The sequence below is a fragment of the Cydia pomonella genome, chromosome 25, assembly GCF_033807575.1.
Source record: "Cydia pomonella isolate Wapato2018A chromosome 25, ilCydPomo1, whole genome shotgun sequence".
In the NCBI taxonomy this organism is placed as follows: domain Eukaryota; kingdom Metazoa; phylum Arthropoda; class Insecta; order Lepidoptera; family Tortricidae; genus Cydia; species Cydia pomonella.
This window is the reverse complement of record NC_084727.1, coordinates 1,730,731-1,758,305: the sequence shown is the minus strand read 5'-3', so window position 1 is coordinate 1,758,305 and position 27,575 is coordinate 1,730,731. Positions and strand designations below refer to the sequence as shown.

General features: G+C 35.7%; 1 long non-coding RNA gene across 1 annotated transcript in view; it reads left to right on the top strand.

Moving 5' to 3' along the window:
- Positions 1-26,984, top strand: part of LOC133531732 (uncharacterized) — a 28,240-nt gene extending 1,256 nt beyond the window's left edge. Inside the window, exon 2 of the long non-coding RNA XR_009801584.1 lies at positions 436-26,984. This is a non-coding gene — a long non-coding RNA (uncharacterized LOC133531732). The remainder of the gene's footprint in view (positions 1-435) is intronic.
- The last annotated feature ends 591 nt before the right edge of the window (positions 26,985-27,575 follow it).

Genomic DNA, 27,575 nt, shown 5'->3' with positions numbered 1-27,575 from the left:
GACACCTCCTCGTAACTCATGAGGCCCTGGTACTTGCTACTTGCTAAATTAATTTTTTGGACAGTTTTTTCTCAATTTTGGCCACCGTAGCCTACGGAGACTAACAAGCAACGCTAAGCGGTCTTCGTAGTCTATGGGTGTTGCTATATTACGGGTGTCACATGCGTGTTTCTGACTTATGAAGTAATTATTTTTACTATGCAACCAAATGAATATTTTGTAAGTTGGCAGCAATGCACTTAGTTTAAAACTGTTTTCTTTTTGGTTTTGTTAGGTTGGTAGCCATTAATCGCAGTAACATTATAGCTTATAAAAGCACAAGAGCTTTTATGAGGAATAGACAATATAGACTTTTCTTGAAATCTTTTATGTATGTTCTTATATTCGTGTTAATGAATGCATAAATGACAGATAACAGTAGAGGAGTAGGAAAAGGCTATAATATCTCTAAAATGGAGTTAATTAGAACACCAGTTTTTTTTTGAGAAAGATACTTTTTGTATATATACCACGTCGGTGGCAAACAAGCATACGGACCGCCTGATGGTAAGCAGTCACCGTAGCCTATGGACTAATACTTAATTTAAGCTCAGCAATGCACCTTTGAAATTAATGGACTTAAAAAAACAATTTGGTATTCTTGACGACCGGTCCGGCCTAGTGGGTAGTGACCCTGCCTATTGGGAGCCTGCACGACTGTCACGCAACCTAGTGTCCGCAAGTCTAGGGGAAAACGTCAATTCACTACATCTTATAAAACTACTCCAAAACTAAAAACTACTGAACGGATTTTCATACGACTTTCATCTATCAATAGAGTGATTCTTGAGGAATGCTTAACGTATATAACTTGTTAAGGTTTTGTGTAAATTGTTTGAAATATAACGATGTTGTCGGAAAAAATCACGCTGGCTAGGAGATTTAATCGAAAACGCTGCCTTATCCGTTTGAGCTATAACAACACAATGTATGGTGGGGTTGTTTCTCATTCATAGGTCTACAAAAAAGTCCGCGATGTTAAATGTCTATCTTTTAAGGATAACTAACTATATCCATTCTTAACTTCTAGAAAAAGATCACGTAATATGTGGCATTTGCAAAGCTATTTACATGGATACATTATTAACAATTATCAAAATAAATACGTTAGTTATATTAACCATTTCATACAGATTACAATGGTCCCTTACACCATACAATTTAAATGAATATTTTAGGAGTAATCGTAAATCAAAGTTTCATTTCGAGCCATATAATTGTACGAAATGTTAAAGACGCTATCCGCAGTTAATTCAAATTTTTACCACCTTATGCGCTGGGATCGCTTTACTTACCCCCACCATGCACTTCGCACGGTCCCAATAAGGTCCTGGGTTCGAATCCCGGTACGGGCATTTATTTGTGATGATCATTGATCACAGATATTTGTTCCTGAGCCATGGATGTTTTCTATTTATTTAAGTATTTGTATATTATGTATATCGTTATCTGGGTACATAGGCTTGAAATAACGCCCGTCATTTTGTAATAGTACATTACGATATCGTACAACGTTTTACAGTACATATGGCCCTTTAAATGTTTTCGCACTAGTGCGGTAAAGTAGCACCATATGTACTGTAAATACAGTCTTTCCCTAGCCATTGGACAAAGCCGAAATGTACATATGCATTAGGGTATTTATTTAGAACCAGTGTACAAAGTATCATAACAGCCGTTGTAGCGGTTTCGAAGAAATTAACAAATTACCATATTTTACGTTGGAGCAGCCTGTATGTGTTAGTAGCTCCTAAGGTTAGTATATCCTAAAAGAATAGTATGGAACCTCCTTCGACCTTTTTGAATTATTTTTATTTATGACACTAATAAGCTTCTGATTTTTGAAAAATGTCATCATTATCAAATATTTCGAACAAATTGTCAAAAACACTGCCAAAGATTAACACAGTGTGTTTCTTTTTGTTGTCGATTATTGCAAATAACTTTTGTTCGAAAAATTTATTTTTTATCTTTTGTTCTAATTAAAAAAAAAAATATTAACGCCAGAGCATTCCTGAGAAGTAACCCTACGTGGGATTTCAGGGTTTGTCACCCTGTATAACTCTGTACCGTACAACAGAGACTTCTTTAAACCATTATCAACGTTTAAATATGCCCTAAAGTCATCTATAGACTGTGAACAAACATTTTCGACTCATAAATGGGTCCTAATTTATGTTTGAATAACGGGCGTTTTTACGAGCCTTGCTGAGTACCCACAACACAAGCATTCTTGGCTTACCATGGGACTAGTCAATTTGTGAGAACGTCCCTATAATATTTATTTATATACTTGGGAGAATCAACTTTTTAGCGTCACTCGTTGCCATGGTTACGATTAGTTGTCCAGGGGACAAAAGTTCATTGAAATACTGATTTTATGGTACTTAAATGTATCAAACTTGCGTTTTTGTGGTCGTTATAACAAATGTCCATAATGGGCCCCCTACTAAGCATGATAATAGAACGGCATACAACGTCTCTTCAAACAAACTGTGCCACTGTTGTCCCTTGGACAACGGGACAGGATAACAAAACAAAAAAAGTTGATTCACCCACTTCCTTATATCAGATGAAAATGAATTGAAATCATTTAATTCGGGCACAAATCCCATATAGTATTAGTACATACAAAAAATATTATTTAGCTATCTATACATATACACCGTGCTTTTATTGAATTCCGTTAACTTCGGGGTATTGGTAAGTAAGTTTAAGGAAACTACATGTCATAGTTAATTTTCAAAAAAAAAAAAAAAAATTTTTTTTTTTAACATTTTTTTGTTATAAAAATTAATTACATGTTGCATATAGCGTTGTTGTTGCACGGGCAATACATTTAACTCAACCAAACAATTGAAAACTGTGACATGTCAATGTCATTTCGAACATCGATCGTCCGACATAGTACTTACGTTTGTGTACTAAACACTAATCAATATGTGAACAGGCCCTAAGGTAAGTGTACACACTCGTAAGGGCTTTATAAGATAAAAATAAAATATTGATTATCTCAGAAATGGAGTTGATTAGAATACCGGTGTCTTTGAGAAAGTTACTTAATTTAAGCTCAGGAATGCACCCTTGAAATTAACGGACATAAAACATAATTATCATTAAGTTTACCCATACTATTTATTCAGTCATGTGTTAATAGCAACTTCTTAATTACAAGATTTTATTTACTTTCACTTGACCGTTGTCTGTTTGTAATCAAATCTTTCAAGTTAAATTTGACCCACTTCCCGGTTTCCGATGAAGCTGAAAATTTGCATACATATGTAAGTCGGGTGACAATGCAATATTATGGTACCATCGAGCTGATCTGATGATGGAGACAGGAGGTAGCCGTAGGAACTCTGTGATAAAACAACGCAACCTTGTGTTGGGGTTTTTAGAATTGACTCGACGAGTATTAGTTGCCTGTGGAAAAAAAAGTACAGTCAGCGATAAAAGCCTTTACCAAAAATGAAATTTTTGCCAAACACTTATTTTTGATTTAGCCTTTTGAACGCCACGCGTATCGCACGCGGCGCGTAATCGTGAACCTTGTCGGTACGAATGAAGATTGATATTGGGCTGTAGCCGCGCGCGTCATATGACGTCTTTGGCGGTCAAAAGGTTAAAGATGTTTTTACTAGCACATTCGTCTTCTATTCATAAATTGGGAATTTGACATATGTTGAATATTATAACAAAATTTAGTTAAATGGGTAGAAAATGGGCCATTCATTATACAAAAGTGGAAATTAAAAAGACAGACAAGGCTCCAAAGGCTCAAAAAAATTTTTAACTTTCAAATATAAAAAAAAGGAATTTATACCATTCAATCCCTAAATGTTAATGAAAAATAAATTGTACTACAACTATCATAAACGCAACATTTCACGATCAAAATAGCAATTTAGTTGATCTTCCATACATGATCCATTTAGGAAAGACAATTGTATTGTGACGTCACATTACATTATCATTTTGTTAGAGGCGTTTCAATCGTCGAGTGCGAGCGTCGGACTTTAACTCTCATTTCTGACCTTTGTGTTGCTTAAATGCCATGAGTCCTATATAGACATTTGATCCTCAGGAAAATCAAGATCGATTGACATTATTTACAAAAAACTGCCAAGTAGCCGATTTTTAAATATTCGCGGTGTGGTATAGCTGCGCGTAGTTCACCGTAGTAGTATGTATTTACGTAGTTGTTACTATTAAAAGTGTGTTAAGTAAATTTTGAACACCGCGACCGTTTAGCAAATTTTGCTGCCAAGTCTTTCAAATGGATTTTTTTATTTCGTGTTAAAATTGAATCAATTTGCTAATATTAAATATACATTGATTGTACTCGTAAACGCGATACAGCGACATCTATCCGAGCTGTTCAACTCGACACGATCATAGCTTAGACAGTTAACACATTCACTGCCGGGAACCCACCTGGTGGGCGCTCGTGAACTTTGTTCAGATGCCGGACAACCCGCCGCGGGTTGTACGCAGTTGTACGCAGCTATAGACCACCGGTTTCTGGGGTAGCGTTGTCTGGCAGTGAATGTGTTAATGAATCTTTGCTGATATATTGATTTATTGTAAAGGTCTGTCCAGTCTGTTTTTGATAATCATGTGTTTTTATTGAAATTTCATGATGCTTGGCATATTTTTGGGGCTAAATATTTAAGTAATTTTGAAAGGCTTGTACAGTCAGCAGCAAAAATATGGTACTACGCTCTTATTACATTGGAATAAGATGCTATGGGACATATTTCTGAGTGAGATGTGTTCACCCATATTTTTACATTTGACTGTACTATAATATCCAAAATTAATTATAATTCAAGAAGTATTTAAGGTATCCCTAGTAGTGACCCTGCCTATGAAGCTGATGGTCCCGGGTTTGAATCCCGGTAAGGGCATTTATTTGTGTGATGAATAGAGATATTTGAGTTATGGGTGTTGATAATATGTGATTCAGGAGACGTGAGCAGGATCAAGCTTGAGCATTCAGTAAGTTATAAGCAACTGTTTCGTACCAGTATTTGTGAGATTAACGTTCTTTTATTTTTTTACTGTTAAAATAAAATTGTTATAATTTATTTACGCCATGTATGGTCACCCTATTTGTTTTATCCATAACAAGTGACAAATTGAATGTCATCGGAGTCTGGTTACTTTTGAAAAATCGTATCTCACTCAAGTGTGACATTTTGTTTTCTTCATAATCAAACTGCTGTCATAACGGTTAAAGAGGTTTTATCTTTCTTTTAAGTGTTGTAGGGTGTCCATGATTGTAGATTTTCAAATTTGTCCTTCCCAAAAAGTTAAATAACAGAAATAAAGCGAGATTGTTTTACTTAAATATGATGATGAACGGTTCATTAACATTTACTGATTGTGTATGCTTAGTCCTGCTCACGTCTCATGAATCACCCTGTATACGTATGTATTTATCTATATACGTAATTATATCGTCACCTCACCTTCGGGCTTAAAAGTAACACTTGTACGTAAATTATTCTTGTTAGGGTTCCGTAGCCAAATGGCAAAAAACGGAACCCTTATAGATTCGTCATGTCCGTCGGTTTGTCCGTTTATGTCACAGCCACTTTTTTCCGAAACTATAAGAACTATACTGTTCAAACTTGGTAAGTATTCTATGAATATGAGTGTATTCTATGAACCGCATTAAGATTTTACACAAAAATAGAAAAAAAAAACAAGACATTTTAAGACAAACCCATACGTGTGGGTTATCTATGGATAGGTCTTCAAAAATGATATTGAGGTTTCTAATATCATTTTTTTCTAAACTGAATAGTTTGCGCGAGAGACACTTCCAAAGTGGTAAAATGTGTGTCCCCCCCCCTGTAACTTCTAAAATAACAGAATGATAAAACTAAAAAAAATATATGATATACATTACCATGCAAATTTCCACCAAAAATTGGTTTGAACGAGATCTAGTAAGTAGTTTTTTTTAATACGTCATAAATGGTACGGAACCCTTCATGGGCGAGTCCGACTCGCACTTGGCCGCTTTTTTAATTTTTTACTTGTTTACCACCCTAAATACACAATGTACTATTCCAAATTGGTAAAATGTGTCCCCCCCCCTCCCCTGTAACTTCTAAAATAACAGAATGATAAAACTAAAAAAAATATATGATATACATTACCATGCAAATTTCCACCAAAAATTGGTTTGAACGAGATCTAGTAAGTAGTTTTTTTAATACGTCATAAATGGTACGGAACCCTTCATGGGCGAGTCCGACTCGCACTTGGCCGCTTTTTTAATTTTTTACTTGTTTACCACCCTAAATACACAATGTACTATTCCAAATTGGTAAAATGTGTCCCCCCCCCCCCTGTAACTTCTAAAATAACAGAATGATAAAACTAAAAAAAATATATGATATACATTACCATGCAAATTTCCACCAAAAATTGGTTTGAACGAGATCTAGTAAGTAGTTTTTTTTAATACGTCATAAATGGTACGGAACCCTTCATGGGCGAGTCCGACTCGCACTTGGCCGCTTTTTTAATTTTTTACTTGTTTACCACCCTAAATACTATATTTATTTAGTAAAAAGACTAATCGTAGGGTAAACAAAGTAAAAAAAGGGTTTTGACGACCAGTTTGGCCTAGTGGGTAGTGACCCTGCCTACGAAGCCGATGGTCCCGGGTTCAAATCCTGGTAAGGGCATTTATTCGTGTGATGAGCATGGATATTTGTTCCTGAGTCATGGGTGTTTTCTATGTATTTAAGTATTTATAAATATTTATATATTATATATATCGTTGTCTAAGTACCCTCAACACAAGCCTTATTGAGCTTACTGTGGGACTTAGTCAATTTGTGTAATAATGTCCTATAATATTTATTTATTTATTATTTATTTAAAAACTAGTATATGATTCTATGATCGGTATGTACAGTATATGGCCAGTTTTTATAGGAAAAACACTTTTAGCTAATCAAATAATGAATAATAATTATTATTTGGGGATAATCTCATAGAAATCTACCTAGCCCAAAACTAAGCAAATCTCATACTATGGGTACATTATGTATTAAGGGCGGTAAACAAGAATTTACGAACAAGTGTTACTTTTAAGTCCGAAGATGAAGGCGAGGGCTTAAATTAACACGAATTCGTAATTCATCTACATGTCATCTGGGGCATTTCTGATTTAACTGCCCTAGGAATATAATATACTATTGCGTTTGTACCTGCAGAATCTGCTCCAAATATGTCACATGCATCAAAACTCTTCAATACAAAGTGTTCGTAATTCAAGTACCGCCCGTGGCACACACAATGTTTTTCATCACACTTGTGAGGAAAAAAAAATAAACTTCTGCCTAATTTAGTACGTTCGTATGTACGAAATTTAGAATTTACGGACCGCATCGCCTACATGTAATAACATATTTTACGAGCAATTGTGATAAGAAAAAATGTTATTTTCTATTTGGACAGACCTAAAGTTTTTGAAACCCAAATATTTTCACGATTAAAATTAGTGTTAGTTATTAAGGAGTATTACAGGTCCTGTATATAACGTGTAGTATACGCGTAAGTAAGGCTAGACCGTTTTCGATGTGGTTCCAAGGTTCTATTGGATTTGGATAGGGCGATATGTTAAGAAATATTAATAGGCACTGGGGAGACTTAATCTCTAAAATGATAATGTAAAAAAAGCAAATTTAATTGCCAAAAATCTATGTAGTTGGTCAACTTATTAAAGTAGTCATTCCATCAAAAATCATTACATTGTCTCTTTATAACAGATACAAGAGTTTAAATGACAGAGACACGATGATCAACGGCTTTATAGAGTTGACGGGCGTTATGAATAATGCCATAGTTGATACTTGCCGTAACACTAATTGGCCACTGAGATCATAATGCTATCTCCTTTACCCTTGGTAAGACCAACCAAGAATGAAAGAGATGGCACTATGACCTGACCGGCCAGATAGTTTTGCGGATAGTATAGTGCAGGCATTCTATGTATTTTTAACATTCATAGTATGGAGGGTAGAAGTAAGGAGAACAATATTAGTGTCGCCACAACACATCGCGAACATTTTTTGATTCACTTCACACCGTCAATAACGTCTAAGTTCATGGCATGTCCTTGTGCTACCCTAGCGCCGCGGGAGAGATTTCGAGCTATTATTCACAGCTGCCATTTCGACATTTAAGCTAGGTCTCCAGTATGAGATCGTTCTCCTTGCCTCTAAGTCGTTAGATTTGTAGCTGGCCCTCAACGGCTTATCCATTGTCTATTGTTAACTGAAAGGTCACTTTAACCGGTTATTTAATTACAACTCCTATGGTAAATGTTATAAGATTCAAAATGAACAAATGGAAAAATAATTTGCGCGGGCGTGGTCCCTATACGGTTACTAAGTGCCGGCGAGTCGAACGCTACCGAACCAGCCTAAAATGTGACCTCGATATGCGGAACAAAGGCGCGTTATCGGAGAGCGCACCTACACTGGTTTTTGAGCGTTGGACTAGCCCGCGCTCAGGTGCCAATTAGAATTATACGACCCTTTTTTTTGCAGGTAGTGGCACGCGCCGTTTTAGTTAACAATAGACAATGGATAAGCCGTTGAGGGCCAGCTACCAATCTAACGACTATACCCTCCATAATTCACAGTCCAAATTCAATAGAATTATTTGTCGTCAGATTTACCTCTTGACAGATTTTAAATTTGACAGTAAAATTTACGTCTGACAGAGGTCATATTTGACAGTATTCGAAATAAGAATAATCCAAAATCTTTCCAATATTATAAAATTCGTATTTAATGTGTAGATATAAATGAAGCGTATATTTTAAAATTTTTTTTATGTTATATTATGGAATTGAGTAGCATGTGCCATTGTGATTAAATTATTTATCATTTATTTTTAATATTTTGATATTTTGCGAAACCGATACGGTATTTAAACGTTTCTTCCTAAAAGTGTTTATGCTGCATTTTTTTTGCGTAAGTATATTTATTTCCTAATAAAAATATGTTTAAAAAAGGCACGTTTTATAAATGCTGACATGAACCCGCCGGGCGAGTCCACTTTACATATTTTGATTTTTTTTTCATAGCGTCTGCCGCTACAACCTTTTTATACTAAATAGGTATCCATTTGAATGACATTTCTTTATTAAGATGTTGACAAAATTCAATACACTTTAATAAACTTTAATAATAGTATTTACGATTATTTTTCACCGCCATGTATTATATAGGCATATATTGTAAATATAACACATAATATTTAGTAATATGTGGCATTATTCTCTTGCGTGAGTGGTTGTATCGACCAAACCATATCATTTGATATGTATGTTATTACTATCAAAACTTCATCATCATATCATCATCATATGAGCCTTTTATCGCCCACTGCTGAGCACAGGCCTCTCTTCCAGTACGCCACTTGTCCCGATCCTGAGTTAATCGCATCCAGAAGTGTCCCGCAATTTTCCGAATGTCGTCCACCCAACGAGCCAACGGACGCCAGGGGCTTCTTTCATCCGAAAGCGGCCACCATTCCGTTAACACTTTAGTCCACCTGCCATCACTCTGCCTAGCAACATGTCCCGCCCAACTCCATTTTAGGTTGGTAATGACGCAACCCACGTCTAGCACCTTGGTGCGACGACGGATCTCGACATTCCTTACTCGATCTTGAAGCTTGATACCGAGCATGGCGCGCTCCATGGCTCTCTGTACTACACGGATTTTATGCACAGCCTACTTGGTGAGCGTCCATGTCTCGGCACCGTAGGTCATGGTGGGCAGGACACATTGATTGAAGAGGCGAGTTTTCAGGCATTGTGGAATGTTAGCAGGTCTCAGGATGTCCGCTAATTTATTAAATGCCGCCCAACCCAGCTGGATTCTCCTGGAGATCTCCTTCTGCTGGTGTGTTTTGTCAAATGATAGAATATGTCCAAGATACAAGTACTGCTCGACCACCTCTAGTATTTCGTTCCCAACCTTAATGATTGGAATCGATTTACCGGGGACGTTCGTCATAATCTTAGTCTTACAAGGAAGGGTACCCAACTGTCCAACTCCGATTTTATTCATTTTGATATATGTTATAGAGTAGTCTAAAATAACGGACACGTATTTTTTTTAGCTGCCCAAACTCAACCTATTGGGAGAAATTGTCCTCCAAAGTACTAAAAAGTTACTAAATCTTCTAACTCCTATAGAAAGTGATGCTCAAGCAACTTGCTACTTAATGGCTTGTTTGAGTATATGTTTGAGAGCAGGAAAAAATAATGTACACGTGTTTTGTTATATCTGCTTAAACTCAAGTTTTCCTAAAAAAACACCCGTCTTTATGTGTAACTATAGTGATAAGATATTATAAAACTTCGAATGTCGATTTTTTTAGGAAAAAATGAGTTTTAGCCGATATAACAAAACACGTGCTCATTATTTTTTGCTGCTTTCAAACATATACTCAAACCAGCCATTAACTAGCAAGTTGCTTGAGCATCACTTTCTATAGGAGTTAGAAGATTTAGTAACTTTTTAGTACTTTGGAGGACAATTTCTCCCAATAGGTTGAGTTTGGGCAGCTAAAAAAAAATACGTGTCCGTTATTTTAGACTACTCTATAACATATATCAAAATGAATCAAATCGGAGTCGGACAGTTGGGTACCCTTCCTTGTTAGTCTTAGACATATTCATCTTGAGACCTACCTTCAAAGAAGCGTGGTATAGGCTTTCAATCATGATTTGAAGATCTTCCAGGGTCTCGGCAAACAAAACAATGTCGCGGGCAAATCTCAGGTGCGACAAGAAGACCATAGATACATAATTTATAATCAGAGCCCGTAAATTTCATGCCGTTGACAGGAAAATGACGTGACGCTAAATAGAGTATGATTCCAATTTGTATTTTCGTAATAAATTATCATTTGTCAACCTCTTTAGGTAACTAATACATATACTTGAAAATCAGTATAGAAACGTCTAACTGACTTTCATTTTATTGTCACACAAATAAATAATAGATTATTAATTTATGAAATAATACATATTTTTGGTTTTTAACAGCGTAAGCTTTTATTCACGTAACAAGTATTTATTATGATACCCATCAATAAGTAAGTTATCTAAATTTGTATTAACTCCCTGTATGTTAAATTACGTCATTTTTGCGTCAACAGCATGAAAAGTACGGGCTCTGTGTATAATACATAAATTATCGGGTCGATTTATATTATTTTGTTTTTTTTTTACCCCTTCAAACTTGACGAACTGTTTCTTATATGACGAAGTCCTGATTTCACTTTTTCTCATAAGTAATATTAATCGAGGGCTGGTACAAAAGTTGTTAGCTGCTCCGGCTCTACTCATGCGATTACAATAATATTTATACCATTGTGAGGGATATTTCAATGCTAATTATGGCAATGTTTTTGTTTTCTATTTTTTTTAGAAACAAACAGTCATACACAATTTTTGATCAAAACTTATGGACAAAAAATAGACCTATAGTTTCATATGTAGAAATAAAATATAAACAGGTCCGTGGCTATTACAAAAAACAACAGGACTGAAATCTGTATTTTATAACAACAAATATTGTAAATATTTTTTTGTGTTAAGCCAACGAAGCTTGCCGAGTTGCTTAAGTAAGGCACGAGATTGAAAAGCTTGATTATATCACTATTGTATACAATAGTTTTTCTACGAGTCATCTAAAACAAGACTTTTTTTTAAATATATATAACAAATAATTGATGAAAATTGGTAAGTATATCAGTAGACATAAATGTAGTACAAAAGACATAAACGCGCGACTATTTAGTCTCGCCCCGCGCCCGTTTAGTCTTTTCTAGGAGCGCGGCGGCAAGTGATTGGTCATTTTCTTTATCGTCACTACAGCATATCGAAATGAATATTGTAGTTGAGGTGGGAGCCCATACATGAAAAACACGCAATTATAGTTTGGTATACGAAATCTTAATTCAAGAATTTCAGCCAACGAGTAGAAAATATTTTTCATTTCATTTATTTATTTCAGCATTCATAAATAAATAAATATTATAGGACATTATTACACAAATTGACTAAGTCCCACAGTAAGCTCAATAAGGCTTGTGTTGAGGGTACTTAGACAACGATATATATAATATATAAATATTTTTATAAATACATAGAAAACACCCATGACTCAGGAACAAATATCCATGCTCATCACACAAATAAATGCCCTTACCAGGATTTGAACCCGGGACCATCAGCTTCGTAGGCAGGGTCACTACCCACTAGGCCAAACCGGTCGTCATATTCATAAGCATCATAGATCACAGTAGTGTACCAAAGCGCTTACATACTAGTCATTAAAAAACAATTTAACACACAAAATTAATTCAATAGTAATTCCATAATAATTTCTTATAAAAAATAATAATAATAATTCAGCCTATATACGTCCCACTGCTGGGCACAGGCCTCCTCTCATGTGCAAGAGGGCTCGGGCTATAGTCCCCACGCTAGCCCAATGCGGATTGGGGACTTCACATACACCTTTGAATTTCTTCGCAGATGTGTGCAGGTTTCCTCACGATGTTTTCCTTCACCGAAAAGCTAATAAAATAATTTCTTATAATAAATAAAAATATAGCAGTAATTAATATAATTAGCAATGAAAATTAAAAATAAATTACGGATTACATAATTTTTTGTAAGTGTCCTATGTGAACTCAGAGAACAGCCAAACAAATCTATTTCAGTCGAGATTTTCTTTAAAATATTGATTGTGGTGACCGTTGGTGTTCTATACTCTGTATCTTTAGGTATTTAAATATAAGTAAACAAACAATTTGTAAATTTTCGGGTAGTTATAACATTTATTGGTTAACCAACCAAATACAAAACCGCCTGGATCTGTCACTGAACGACCTGACTTTAACCTACATTATTTGATCATGTAATGTTTACATCTACCCTCAAATGGCTCTTTAAGCCAGTTGAGGGTGGATTTTGTTTACTTTTATTTAAATACCTAAAGATACAGAGTATAGCGAGTAAGTAAGTGCGCGCAGGGTGGCGCGGCACTACCGGCCCCAAGGCACCCAGCACTTTCTGATTCAATTCAATTGGCTACTTGACTGTTTTTTGTAAATAATGTCAAACGATCTTGATTTTCCTGAGGATCAAATGTCTATATGGGACTCATGGCATTTAAGCAACACAAAGGCCAGAAATGAGAGTTAAAGTCTGACGCTCGCACTAGACGATTGAATATAAGTATGTCCTAAATGTATGGAAGATCAAGAAAATTGCCATTTTGACCCTGAAATATTGCGTTTATGTGTGTAGTTGTCATACAATTTATTTTTCAATAAAATGTATGGAATCGAATGGTACCATTTTTTTTTTCTATTTTTGAAGGGCAAAAAAAATTTTTTTTTGACCTTACAGCCTTGTATTTTTTTTATAATATCAGTATATTTTTTTAAAATTCACTTTTTTATAATAGATGGCTCATTTTCTATCCATTTAACTAAATTTTGTTATAATATTCAACATGTGTCAAGTATCCAATTCTTTATTTCATTGACAATACAGTATTGTGTTTGAGTATTTTTACATGCTAACTTACATTAATTAGGTCATACAGTACAATACATTACGAACATACACGAAAACAAAAAATAATACAACGATTGTGCAAGACCTTAGTATAATATTTCAATCGCATCAGTAGAGCCGGAGCTAACAAGTTTCGGAGCAGCTCTCGTATTATGAGAAAGAAATATTGGCAATAATATTTTTTTTTGATAAAGACAAGATGAATAAAGAAATATAATAATTAATAAACTAACTAAACGAATTGTTTGGCCGTTCGCCAGTTACAGGTTTTTTATAGTTTTCCCGGCTTTTTGTCACAGCTAATGGGAGTAACTTTTATCATGGCAGTCCCAGCGAGGTTTTTCCAGTTCGTTGGGTAGCCCTGATATCGCGAATAATGGCTTTTTAGGGTTCCGTAGTAAACTAGGACCCTCATAGTTTCCCCATGGCCGTCTGGTTTGCTCCGTGATCGTTAGTGCTACATAGCAGCAATTAGAGCATGGATACAAATATAAAGACGACCGGTCTGGCCTAGTGGGTAGTGACCCCGCCTATGAAGCCGATGGTCCCGGGTTCAAATCCTGGTAAGGGCATTTTTTCGTGTGATGAGCATGGATATTTGTTCCTGAGTCATGGGTGTTTTCTATGTATTGAAGTATTTATAAATATTTATATATTATATATATCGTTGCCTAAGTACCCCCAATACAAGTCTTATTGAGCTTACTGTGGGACTTAGTCAATTTGTGTAATAATGTCCTATAATATTTATTTATTTATTATAAATCGCGCATGGCAACAGAACGGTAAATGTGAATCTGTCACTATGAAAAAAAAAGAAATAAATGATTTGGAATGTACAATTTGAGGTCTTTCAAATGAGACCTCACTAGAATTTGTAATTTTGCCCCCTCTTCATATTGGGCATTATCAATAGTTAATAAAAAAACTTTCAATGTGTCTGGGTTAGAGTTCTTCACAACTATTCCAAATTTCAAATCGATAGCTTAAGTGTAGTAAAATATATGTTCATATTAATAAAATTAAAACTAAAATTAAACCTAGAAATAAAATAAAATCATCTACTATAAAATATACTTACCTACAAAAAAAAGGAACCAATTATAAAGAGAATACCCCTTCTAACAGGTCTGTTTGCGGCATGGACCCCATGATACTGGCGGCATTACCTCTCTGTATGGCAAGGGAAATACGTTGAGAGAGGTACGCGCCAGCCCTGGGGTCCCCTGTGGTGTCGACCAGCCGCGCCGACAGTGCTGCCATGAATATTTTCATAGCTTAAGTGGTTCTCGAGCTTAGCGTTGTGACAGAGAGACAGACATGGACGGACGGACGCCACATGGGTTCCTTTTGTACGTTTTTGGTACTGAACCCTCTGATTTGATCTATGAAAAGGGACCTTATTGCCGATGGCGCTTACGCCGCACTGCGTCGCGCAGCGTTGTATTTGTTTTGGAGCATCGTTTATAACTGCGCAAGCGCCATCGACAATAAGGTCCCCTTTTCATAGATAACGTCACATATTTGCTATTGCGGGATTAGTCCTATAGTGAAGGTTGCTCAGTATGACCTATATATTCAACGCATATTAAGGCTAAAACACCTTGTTGTACAGTCAGCATCAATAGTAGCGGATGAAACAACGCGCCAAAAGTATCTGATATTCCGGATAACTTTTCCAAATATAGATAAATCTCTAAAATTTACATTCAAAAGTATATCTTTTACCGTCTTTAATTATTCTACATATAGAACCACCACATTTTGTTAAGCTGTTACAGAATGGTAGATACTTTTGAAACCTTGTTTGATCCGCTACTTTTGATGCTGACTGTACACATATATCGAGACCTGTACCCCTAGTGTAAATAAATTCGATTTCCAAACGTGACGTACGCGTTTGCGTTTAGTCTCATTTTGTATTGGATTTCGAAAGACCGCGCCAAGCGGGACGTTTTGGAACCTCAAAATCCTATACAAAATGAGACTTAACGCAAACGCGTTCGTCACGTTATGATGTCGATCAAAGTTACACTAGGGGTACTGAATGATTATGAACAGGGCCCGTACATTTCATGCCGTTGACGGAAAATGACGTCACGCTACATAGAGTATGATTCCAATTAGTATTATCGTAATAATTCATCATTTGTCAACCTCTTTAATTCACTGATACTTTGCAATCAGTACAGTACAGAAACGTCTTACTTTCATCTTATTTTCACTCAAACTAAATAGTAGATTATTATCTCATTAAGTAATACATATTTTTGATTTTTAACAGTGTATTTTACGTAACTAGTATTTATTTTATTCGATTCAATTTATATACGTTTAAACCTTCTCCAAAAACTAGGGGCACTCTGTATATTTGTGATCAACATAATTGTATAAATATCCATACACCAGGCGCATCGGGATCTATTCATTCCCTTTTAAATATGTAGATCGTCGTTAACAAATAAAATAATTCAAGGCAATCACACAGAAAGGAAAATGACGTATTATGTACTGCCTTATTTTTTTCCAATACTTGGAGGCATTCCGCCAAGTTAAATTCGTTTTTAACAATAAACTATTAAGAAACAAACGTCCAATTATTTTAAGGTTTTTTCAAGGGACTTACAGTATGGAATTTCAAAAACGCTTGCAACTCAAACGCGTACAGGCAAACGCGTTTGAGTTGCAAGAGTCCATAGGGTATGGTGACCGCTTGTTTGCCACCGAAATAGTACAAAAAAAACTATTTTTATTTCTCATCCTCTGAAAGTGGGTCGTTGTTGTTCTAAGAAGTGTGCAAAAAATTACAAGTTTTGCAATTAAAATTTTGGTTTAAATGGATTTGGTGTACAATTTTATATCGTTGTCTAAGTACCCTCAATACAAGCCTTATTGAGCTTACTGTGGGACTTAGTAGTATAATGTCCTATAATATTTATTTATTTATTTTATTTATTTATTTATTTCCATTCTGATAATTAACTCCCCATTCCATAAATAACGATATTTTTACCTATATTGTTAATTGAAAGTACCCTCAATGAATACTACTGAAGTTTATACTTAACCGTGTTGTTTTTAATGTATTTTACTTTCCTCGTATTCGAAATTCGAAGTGAAAAGTAGAGTGTATAATTCGGGTGAAAAGCACCATTTCATCCCTAAAAATCTACTATTGAGATCGTCATACTATAATTTTTCCGTTTAAAAATATAAATCGCATGTCTTTTGTAAGTACGTCTTAAACATGATAAAGCTAAGATAACCCAAGTATACGTAGAAAATTGTAAATGTATGATAATCAAAATAAAATCGATGTGTATATGTGTATGTTTTTGATAGTGAACCATATCGTCATCAATTTTCGCGCTATTATTTTGCGTGATTAAAAGAGCTTTTTTAAAGAAAATCTTAGAAATGAACGACTGATGTTGTCCACAGGGCCCGTACATTTCATGCCGTTGACGGAAAAATGACGTCACGGTACATAGAGTATGATTCCAATTAGAATTTTCGTAATAATTAATAATTTGTCAACCTCTTTAGTTAACTGACACATATTCTTAAAAATCAGTACAGAAACGTCTAACTGACTTTCATCTTTTTGTCACTGAACTAAATAATAGATTATTAAGTTATTACATAATACATATTTTTGATTTTTAACAGTGTATTTTACGTATCAAATATTTATTTTTCTGCGCGTCAATAAATCAGTTATCTAAATTTGTAGTGTTATTAAAAAAACTCCCAGTATGTTAAATTACGTCATTTTTGCGTCAACGGCATTAAATGTACGGGCTCTGGTTGTCCATTTCTATAAGTGCCGCAAATATACCAGAACAGCCTAAAAAAATAAAAGAAAACTCCCTTCCTACTAATCCGTATTTGTATTTTGCCGTCGATTTTTTTTCGTGAGCTATCGATATAATTTGGTTGATAGAGTTCCCCTGTACAATATGAGCGAAATATATATTTTATTTTTTGTGACGAGTTGGGATTTCATATTTATTCCGCAGCCAAATTTTATCAAAACCAAACGACAATAAATTCGACGCCAAAACTAAAAATCGGCCCAGATACTAAAATTACAGTCCACCGTATGCGTAGAAGTTCACGCGCGCGTGCGCTAAAAACGTTAAAGAATATAATATGTAAGATATTAAGGATATCGTGAACGATCTTTTAGTTTTATTTTGTAGAGTGTTTGACAAGTGACAGATAGTTTTGCCGCGGTTTTCGTAAAATGTGACATTGACAGTTAGATTAGGACAGCGAGGGAAAACTCAAGCGATTAAATAAAGGATTTTGAATTGTTTTAATTGTTGTAAACTCAAGATAAATAAACTATTGTAAACTAATTCAGTATTTCGGTGCGAGAGCTAATAAATAAGAATGATTTATTGCAGTACTGTGTACATTTGTACAGTGCCGGCCAAATATACAATATATATTACTTTCAGGTTTTTACGGCAAACCTTGTTCTATAGCCAACTAGGAACCCTAAAAAGGTTTGTATCAATCATGTACTTGGCGCAAAACCTTTATATTTCGGTTTCGCTCGAAAAACCGTTATTTTTAAACCGGTATTTATGAGATCAGTTCTAGTCAAATTAACCGGTTTAGAACAATAAAAACCGGTTTCTTCCTATGTCGGTGTCTATGTTTACGTGGCACACAACCAGGCCAACGTGAAGTCAAAAGATTCAGAGTCGCGCGTTCTATTCTCGCCCGATACAGTGAATTTTTCCACTTTTCATTTATTTATAAGCTTTGTGATAACGTCTGCAAGTACATGACATGTATGAACTCGCGAAAAACAATCAATGTGTAATAGGGTTTCTAGGGTTTCTGGTTTCTCAACCTTTTCTATTTCTCGAGGCACGGGAATTCTCGACCAGGATTTCTCGAGTTCCTCGAGAAATTTTGATAGTTTAAAAACATCATGCTTTTTTTTTGTTTATTACAAATCAGATTCATAGGATATTTTTTTTTCATACTGCACCCACCTTAGCAAATTTCTGTTTGGCCCAGTGGTTGACTGGTAGAGAATGCCTCAAGGCATTAAGTTCGCCTATTGTACGTTATACTTGTACTTGTGCAATAAAGTTTAAATAATAATAATAATAATAGGAGTCATAGGTGAGATCAATAATCAAACAAATGGTACATACGTATTTAGTTTAGTAGTGCAGGTTTGTGCATGCTTCGGTAACCTCGGAACCAGTGGCTTCAATCATACATTTAGATAAAATTATCCGAAGGCATTCACCAATACCGATTGGTCTCACGCCAGGGCATTTGTCCAGGGCTACAAGACGACTTGACATAAGTGCTTATATGTGCCTCCAAGGAACGTATTCATTGTTTAGTTTCATGGTTAGATGAGCGATGGCAATCCTTAGGTGTAAGCTTGCTTCTCCAAAGCGTAATAGGTAATCTTTCCAGTTTTCAGATGTTGTGCCTGTTGGCCCTCCTCCACCGTGTAATTTCCTGATGACTGATTCGACATGGTCACAGGTTATGTCAACATCGAGTAGTGGAGGCATTTCAGAAAAGTTTTTCGGGTAGTGTAAATAAGGATGGGTCTGGGGTAGTTGCGGTGGGGTGTTTTTCTTCTAAGACGTCTTTGACCGTTTTTCCAGAAGTATCGACTTCGTCATCAGTGTTAAGAATTTTGTTCGTGTTTTTTGTTAGGAGCCAGTTGAGAGCTTCTCGAGTTTTGCCTTTCAATATTAAACGTGTGAATATTTTGGTTACGTCATCAATATTGCCACTTTTACGATGAAAAACATTGCAAAGGGAGATGTCTGCTTTGATAGATTCAGTTATGAGGATTTCGTATTTTTCTTCAGCCCATAATTTGAGGCGGCGATCAAGTAACCTGGTTATGTCTTTTGCTTTTTTTATATTGTTGTCTCTTTGTAACATTACGGCAATAAATATTAAAACACGTTCTGAGGGATAATCTAATTTAACAAGAAGTTCAATTTCATCAGCTAATGTATGTATAAATTTTCTGCTAACGGAGTTAGAAGGAAGATCAAAAAGTTTACCGTGAAGACAACATATTTTGTCCCAACGTTTTTGCCAGGCACCTGTCTTTGATCCAATATTGTTAAGGTAGGGAGATCCAAAAGCGTCTTCTAGGAGTGATGTGTGCACAATTGAGTCAGAAATTCGTTGTGTGCTTGAATGGTCATCATGGGCAGCACGTATATGAAGTTGGAAACCATTGCGTTTGAAAGATCTCGGGCAATGTGGGCACTGCACAGTACTTGGAAGATTTTCATGTTGACTTGTCAAGCCGATATTTTCGGAACTAATGGAAACCATTATAATTTTAATTTTTCATGATGATTTAATGAAATTTATGGGTTAACGAATACACTGATAATTTTGATGTTAAGAACAAAATATATATAATATTTGAATAAATGTGATTTGGTAAATAAGATTTGAAATGTTTACTCGTAGCTAGGCAACCAAATGTTTCTTGGTTGGTTAATTAATAACTGTTTCAAGTATCTAAAAATGTAAACAAAAAAATACATTTATTTAACTGCCTAATGAAATACACTATAGACACATATGTGTGTTATACGCGTGTTTTCTTTTTACTTATCTCAAGAGATTTATTTCTCGAGTTCTCGAGGCATTGAACTTTTTTTCCCGCCTCGACGGAGGACAAATTTCTCGAGATTTCTAGCCTCGAGAATTCTCGAGCAGAAACCCTAGTAATAGCCCCCGATGAGAAGCCACCCACACTTACCTATATGGGCTGTAATAGACTGTAATTTTAGTTCTGAGTGTTATAGATAGGAATCAATCCTATTTAACCTAATATATTAGTCCTAATAGTGATTATATGGCATCGAAAATTTTATCGCACGGTAAGACATTAGCGAGCTATGGAGTCGATATTATCAATAAAATTCATACTCTTTCATCTAATTAATAAGTGATTTTATTTTTATAATCAAGGACAATAACGTTTACGAGTTTATAAACGATTCTTTAATTTTGTCTTTGAATATATATATATATATTACAAATAAAAATAATGACCATTTTTACAAGCTTTTATTTACTTTCACCTGACCGTTGTCTGTTTCTAATCAAATCTTGCAAGTTAAATTTGACCCACTTCCCGGTTTCCGATGAAGCTGAAAATTTGCATACATATGTAAGTCAGGTGACAATGCAATATTATGGTACCATCGAGATGATCTGATGATGGAGACAGGAGGTGGCCATAGGAACTCTGTGATAAAACAACGTAACCTAATTGTGTTTGGGGTTTTTAGAATTGTCTTGATGAGTATTAGTTGCCTGTGGAAAGAAAAGTACAGTCAGCGATAAAAGCTTGTACCAAAAATAAAATTTTTGCCAAAAACTTATTTAGTAATGATTACGAGTAAGTTGCGAATTTTTTTTAAACAATATGTATATTAAGTGCTGGTGGCCTGGCGGTAAGAGCGTGTGACTTTCAATCCGGAGGTCGCGGGTTCAAACCCCGGCTCGTACCAATGAGTTTTTCGGAACTTATGTACGAAATATCGTTTGATATTTACCAGTCGCTTTTCGGTGAAGGAAAACATCGTGAGGAAACCGGACTAATCCCAATAAGGCCTAGTTTACCTTCTGGGTTAGTAGGTCAGATGGCAGTCGCTTTCGTAAAACTAGTGTCTACGCCAATTCTGGGGATTAGTTGTCAAGCGAACCCCAGGCTCCCATGAGCCGTGGCAAAATGCAGGGATAACGCGAAGAAGATGTATATTAAGGCTCCTCCCGCAAAATACCGTAAAACAGAGTTACTCTGAACCATTTTTTTTATACTAAATATGACACTTTCTAAACAGAAAAAATATATAACAATATAAAAGATATGAGAAATGATATGGTTTTTCTGGAAATATATTTTAATTTATATAAGTGACGAAAAAAAAATCTTGAAGTCACCCCTATTTCTTTCAATTGTATCCGTATTATACCACTGCAACAATCTTGGTCACAAAACACTGTAAAATGATTTGGTTTTCTTTCTTTTTGCGAATTCATAAAACTGTGCCTCAATTCCCAAAAAAAATAAACCTTAATCCCGCCTAGGTTCCTACCAATACCCAGCTCTCGTCCGTATAGTCAGTGCGGGGCAAGGTGTGTTGCTAGACGGACCTGTGCTGCGTTCCGCGCGCGAGCGAAAATTTATTTTAAACGCATAGTTCTGCGCGCTCGATCCTTTGCAGCGGATATAAGTTCTGCCCAAACGCGTGAGGTCGTTGGCGTCGGGTGCAGCCTTAAAAGAGGTAAAAATAATATAAATATAAATTAATCAATACCAAAAAATGGTCATTATTTTTACTTGTAATATTTATGTCCTTAAAGACAAACTCGTCAACATTCTTGCCCTTGATTATAAAATTAAAATTTCTAAGCAATTCAATAAATTAATGAGCATGAATATGATTTGAATTTTCTCTGATTGAAACTATCTCGATTCATACACATCATTAACTCATAGAAACGGGACTTAATCTCCGAGACATAAAGCCGGCCGCGAAACGTCGGAGGTAACTTTGAAACTTAATACGCGATTAAGTCCCGTTTCTATGAGTTAATAATGAATTGAATTTTATTGTTGTGCGATAAAAACTCCGATGCCTACGACAAAGATAATTTTTAATAGAGGTGGATTGTCAAAGAAAACTTTGTAGCCACAGTAAATTGTGAGTCAGAATGGCGGGTGTACCTAAATAAAATTAAATGAAAACCATACCATATTTTTGTACCCAATTTGTACTATTTAGTACCTCCTTTTAAAAAATTTGTACCTCACGGTACTTAAAGTTATCACCAAAAAACAGTACACCCGCCATCCTGACAGTCAGAATGGCGGGTGTACTTTATTACGCTATGTTCCCGTGGTTATTGAGAAATTATATAAAAGTCAATTTTTTGTACCTTCATATTCAATTATTATAAGAGCCATTTGAGTAAAACTAGCAAACCACAAATAAAATGGCTCATATAATAATTGAATATGAAGGTACACTTCACACGTATCAGGATCAAAGTCAAATGGCGTTCTAAAAGTTTTAATCATGTGTCGGAAGATGGCAGTAAATTTACTCTTTCTTCCTAGCGTTGTCCCGGCATATTGCCACGGCTCAAGGGAGCCTGGGGTCCGCTTTGACAACTAATCCCAAGATTTGGCGTAGGCACTAGTTTTTACGAAAGCGACTGCCATCTGACCTTCCAACCCAGAGGGTACTAGGCCTTGTTGGGATTAGTCAGGTTTCCTCACGATGTTTTCCTTCACCGAAAAGCGACTGGTAAATATCAAATAACATTTCGTACATACGTTCCGAAAAACTCATTGGTACGAGCCGGGGTTTGAACCCGCGACCTCCGGATTGCAAGTCGCACGCTCTTACCGCTAGGCCACCAGCGCTTACATGCAGTAAATTATGGCAGTAAATTTACTGTGGTTACAAAATTTTCTTTGTCAATTCACCTTATCTATTTCAAATTCTCTGTGCTACTAATTAGTCTGCATCAGATAGATAGTGACAGCCAATGCTGCCAAGTACATTTATTCTTATGATAGCAAAAGTGTCCCTAGACACGAACAACCAGACTAGAAAAGTGACCTAGACCCTACTCATAGTGTTGTGTTCCTGCTGGTGAGTAAGGTTGCCAGAGCTCAACGAGGGTGGGAAGGGGTTAGGGTCGGCAACGCGCATGTAACTCCTCTGGAGTTGCAGGCGTACATAGGCTACGGATACTGCTTACCATCAGGCAGGCCGTATGCTTGTTTGCCACCGACGTAGTATAAAAAAAAAAGTTTGGTCGTCCCTATACTTATAGTTGATGCAGATTGCACTGTAGTCCTAACATATTAAAGTCACATTACGTTGTCATAAATTCAGTCATAATTGTAACATTATTTTGCCATATAATTTTTAATATAGGTACTAACGTGATATATTTTAACCCTTAAACGCGATTTTTTTCTTTTTGTCTGAAATTAATATATGTGTTACATAATTGTTTATTGATTCTGGGAAAAATAATAAAACATCGATTTTACTGCTAAATCAGTGTGAGAATTTACATAGGCTAAATCATATTTATGTAAATATATAATTTTCAGTAAGGGATATATGAAAAATATAATGATTTTAAATATAAAATAATTGCAAACCCCGAAAAAAACCGCCTAAATCACATACTAAAAATCACCAACTTTTTGAGATTTTCAAAATTTTCCGCCATTTCGTCTTAAAACGAATGTAATTTTTTAAAAACTAAAATACTGCTCAAATTTGAATAAAAGATCTGAACGTGTATTAATTTACGATCAAAATACTTATAAATAACTAAAAATTATGATTAGATTTTTAAAATCTGTGAGCTGTCCAATGCTTTGTAGACATTTGGCAACACTATGCATTTAAGAGTTAAGACAAAATATGGAATGAATTCAATGGTACTTTGCTTTTCTGACCTCATAAATGGTTTTATTATACCTAATTCATTTTCTACCTTAATGTAATAGTCATAAAATTTAAAATTCGAATCCCGTTAAGGGCATTTATTGTGTGATGAGCACAGATATTTGTTGTGTTTTCTATTTATTTAAGTATTTGTATATTATATATATCGTTGTCTCAGCACTCACAATACAAGCCTTCTAGAGTTTACCGTGGCACTTTCACTATATGTGAAACAGTGATGGACGACAATCATGTAATTAAAATAGGTTAAGTACAAACTCAATATATGTACCTAGCATGACAGATCCGTACGTGACATTTTTTGATGACACTCCTATGATGTATCAAGTAGGTATTTGTCAAGCATTATGTCTGTCGATATTTTTGAGCAATTTTGGCCTTGCAATGTACTATCGCCGACTGTTTTTAGCAAACATTACTGGAATATATTCCAGGTCCAATGGTCAGTCAAAAGTGTTGACGTTGGTACTATTTCTATTCTATAGTCGGCATCATATATATCGGAGCGGCCAAGGTGCTCACAAATATCTGAACCCGCCTCTATTGGCAAGGCGTTAGAGTGCGTGTTCAGATATTTTTGAGCACCCGGCCGCTCCGATATATCTGATGGCGACTGTACAAATTGCTGTATATGGACCTACTTATTTTAAGGAAATGCATTTATTTAATATTTAATTTAGTTTTAGGTTGAGGTTTCTGGCCACGGTAAAGATTTGGACCATAAAAGTGCTCTGATGATAGTGTCCGAAGGTGATTAAAGGAAGTTTTTATTAAAACAATGCAACCTTGATGAGTTTGGCTCAATGGAATGGGCATGGTAGTCAGTTGATGACTGTTTTACCCTTTGATGACCAAAGGCGTCAAATGACGCGCACATTGTTATATCAATCTTTGTGAATTCCTACAAGATTTACGATTACGCCTTATGTTTAGTAGGCGCAAAGAGAATTTGAAATAGAGGTGGATTCTCAAAGTAAACTTTGTAGCCACAGTAAATTTACGACACATGATTAAAACTTTTAGAACGCCATTTGACTTTGGTCCTTATTATTTCACTGATATGTGTTAAATTTGTTAAATATCACAAAGTGGCGTCATCTAGTCGAACATAGGCCAAATGTATGGCACCATCGCTCGAAAATATGCCGCCATACCTTTGGCCTATGCTCTTTGTTTTTTGGACAAAATTATTTTCGATAGGTAGCGTGCATGAACTGTAGGAGGCAGCACAGGAGCCGTCGGATTTTTGGCGCGAGGCGTAAATGTGTTGTTTTTTGTTCCGATGTAGCCCAAAAGATGGCAGAACCTACTATGCACAAGAAAACACGTGACGTGTACAAGTGCATGTTTATGGTTCCGATTCAGGCCACAAGATGGCAGACCCTCCAACGCGCACGGTCCCTATAGTTCCAATGGAATGAAAACAGGAACCTCAGCCAATATTACTTGTAAATATGTTAACTATTAATAAACGAATACTCATTTATACTTGGTCACGTTTGGTTGTTAAAATATTATTAGCCGGGTCCACACAGAGCGAGCATACGCGCGAGGCGATTTCCTCGTGAGTCAGAATGGCGGGTGTACCTAAATAAAATTAAATGACATGATTTTCTGAGTTATTTGAACTTAACAGATTAAACATTAAAGGTACTAATTCCTGGCGTAATAAAAATAATTGTAACTTAGCGTTTTTTCTTAAAAAAGAGATCGATAACTTGAAAAATGATAACGCCTGCGAAATAGTAATAGCAAGCAAAATATAAAATGAGTAAAACTTGGAAACCACAAATAAAATGGCTTATATATTATAAATATTATAATTGAATATGAAGGTACAAAAAAGGTACAAAAATTTGGCTTTTATAGAATTTATCAATAACCACGGGAACATAGCGTAATAAAGTACACCCGCCATTCTGACTGTCAGGATGGCGGGTGTACTGTTGTTTGATGATAACTTTGTGTACCGTGAGGTACAATTTTTTTTAACGAAGGTACTAAATAGTACAAATTAGGTACAAAAATATGGTGTGTTTTTCATTTATTTTTATTTAGGTACACCCGCCATTCTGACACTCACATTTCCTCACGCACAAACCGGCCAGTGTAAACGTGCCTCGGCTGAAGCGGCGCATGCGTTTTCCTCGCCCGAGCGCGCCGCCTCGGCCGAGGCACGTCCACGTGCGTGAGGATATTGCCTCGCGCGTATGCTCGCTCTGTGTGGACCCGGCTATTCTCGGTTGTATTTGAGTTAGGTATCTAATTATGTAACCTATTTAGCTAATATAGAACACCTAAAATAATAACCAACTTAACAAGTAACTGTCATTTTAAAATGTTTTACATTTTTACCATTGACATAAATCGAGGTTTGAACTATTTTGCCAAACTAAGGGGAAAGTCCGTCTAAGCTAACCTCGCATTAGGTAAACGACGGGGTATGGAAAATTTCTGATAAAATATGACGCTTATAGTGGCTATGCCACACTTTGCTGGTGCAGGGTTAGCTTAGATCTCGTTTATAGTAAAGCCATATTGCTTAATGTAGTAATAGTTTTAATAATATTCTTTGTCTACTGCCGTAGAGTATCAAAGAAACTGCAAGGCGGTTTTGAGACTACTTTTTCTATATATTTTTTTTTTGTAAAAATAACAACTGGCATCTAATTTAGCATTCGTATTTATATTTCTTGTATATTATTGAATATTTGAATAGTTATTTTTATGGATCAGTACATGTATAATGTTTATAATGTGTAATTTTTAATAAATAGCATTTTGTAATGTAACTTGTGGTGTTTTTCTTACCCTTCATTCTCTTTTCCGCTCATAGCGGACTGTCTATGAAATCCGAAATTAACTGGGATTTGACTATTTCCATACCGTAAAAGCGTACATTTTCCCGTTGAAAAATCTCGCTCAGCTACTCACACACCTGCCGCATGGGCAATATCGGAATTGGACCGTTTATTGCCTCTTTAACTGTGATGTGTATATGCAAGCAGGGGCAATTTTTAGACTGGGCCTGCGGCAGGGTGGCAGGGGCGCAAGACCACTCCGTGCTGATCTCTTGTACTTTGTTACAGCACGAAGGCATCCATAGATAATGGCGTCGCGTGGTGCAATTTAACTAAATAATTCTTTCAATATAATGAAGTGAGGTTCCTGTGTGTTGCTACTGATTTATTTACAGCGGCAACGGAGTATCCGAGTAAGAGAATTGTAATTTATTATAGGAAATGCAGTCGAGCCCTTAGACATGTGCATAACCTCAACCTCCCAAAATTGTATATTTCAATATGTATTTTTTTTGAGCTTAATGCCGGTCCGGTCGCTGGGATCATTGGGCACTTTTGGTGTTCGTCCCGCTCCACTCTTTT